Source organism: Trichechus manatus, unplaced genomic scaffold (assembly GCF_000243295.1).
Source record: "Trichechus manatus latirostris isolate Lorelei unplaced genomic scaffold, TriManLat1.0 scaffold00417, whole genome shotgun sequence".
NCBI lineage: Eukaryota > Metazoa > Chordata > Mammalia > Sirenia > Trichechidae > Trichechus > Trichechus manatus.
Genome location: NW_004444353.1, coordinates 22,662 through 24,283, shown reverse-complemented (window position 1 = coordinate 24,283; position 1,622 = coordinate 22,662).

Below are 1,622 nucleotides of genomic sequence, written 5' to 3'. Positions count from 1 at the left end.
AATGAAGATTAAGCACATAAGGAAGAATCTCTATTCTTTATGTCCAAGCTGCCCTGAAAAGAGGAAGATGCTAGGACCTCTCCGGTTGTAAAATCTTAAATCAAAGGCAATTCAATAACATCTTATGTTTGTGTGACTGTTATAACTTAATATTGTACAATACTTCCTTCAATAAAGCTGAATCTCTTGTTTCAAAGTGAGCCCGCATCAAGCCTTCTAACATTAATAAATGACCATTGTCTCTCTGATGACTCAGTACTTAAACATAGAGTGATGAGGATGAGGAAAAGGCCGGGTTCTGAGGTCTCATTCTATTCCCAGAGTGGAAGGTACTTATGAGGAACTCATTCTCAGGATAGTCATTTACCCATCAGATAAATCTATTCCTGAGGGATATTTCTGGTCAATTGCATTTGTTTTTATACATTTGTGCTTACAAAGTCACTCTGCACAAATCTATTTGCTTTCTCATCTGGTTTCATGTAGTGAAATTGCTGATATTATTTTATCTTTGACCTGTCATGATTGATATTGATATTATATGGCAGGAAAAATATAAATATTGAACAAATACGAAGAGTATATACATATGTATTTTTTACATCTGTTCTGCGAAGAAGATGACTTAAGTCAGCCTATACTCTGGGATTTTAGATCCAGTTTGTCTACAGAAAGACCTAAAGATGCTTTTTCTGTCTTTCACAATAGAAATAGAAAAAAAAAATTTAGATTGGAGATCATAAACAACAGATAAATATACAATTGTATCTTGCCCTAGATCAGTGGCTCCCAAAACTGGTTTTGCATCAGATTCACCTTGGGAGCTTCTTATAAATACAGATTCTTAGGCCTCATCCCTGGGTTTCACAAATGGTTTACCTTCAACTGCTAACATAAAAGTTGGTGGTTCTAACCCATCCAGTGGTTCTGTGGAAAAAAATGACCTGATAATCTGCTTCTGTTAAGATTACAGCCAAGAAAACCCTATGGAGCAGTTCTACTCTGTAACACATAGGATTGTCATGACTTGGAATCAACTTGACCACAACCAATAACAACAGTCTTCATCCCAGAACTAGTAAAACAAGAAATTCTGGGAGTGAGGCTCAAGAAAACGCATTTTTAAAAAGACCCTCAGGCAATTATTATGTATCTGACCCTGGACCATAATTCTTAGGTAACCAGCCTATGGATCATCCTTTGGAAAACACTTCACAGACAATAGATGTCTTTGTCAGCTGCTCGTATTATTATTTCAAATAATATACCACATTATTGATTCTCATTTTTAAGCAGCTTCTATTGTTTTAGTTTTTTTTTCCTCCTAGTAATGCTTACGTCAAGCAGCTTATGATTTTACCCCATGGTTGAGGTAAAGTAGAAGAATTGTTAAAGTTTTTTGTAATTTGAATTATTCAAAGTTTGTGTCCTTTGCTAAGTTTTTTTGTCAGAGGGCATCTCTATAATAAACATTTTAATGAAACTACATGCTTGTAATTTTTATTTCTCCTCAGACGTTAAGTTGATTTAAGGCAAGAAGCTAACCTTGTTCACATTTATATTCTCAACGCCTGTCCCAGTACCAAGTTTAGAGTAGATGCTTATTACATGTTTGGTGTTGG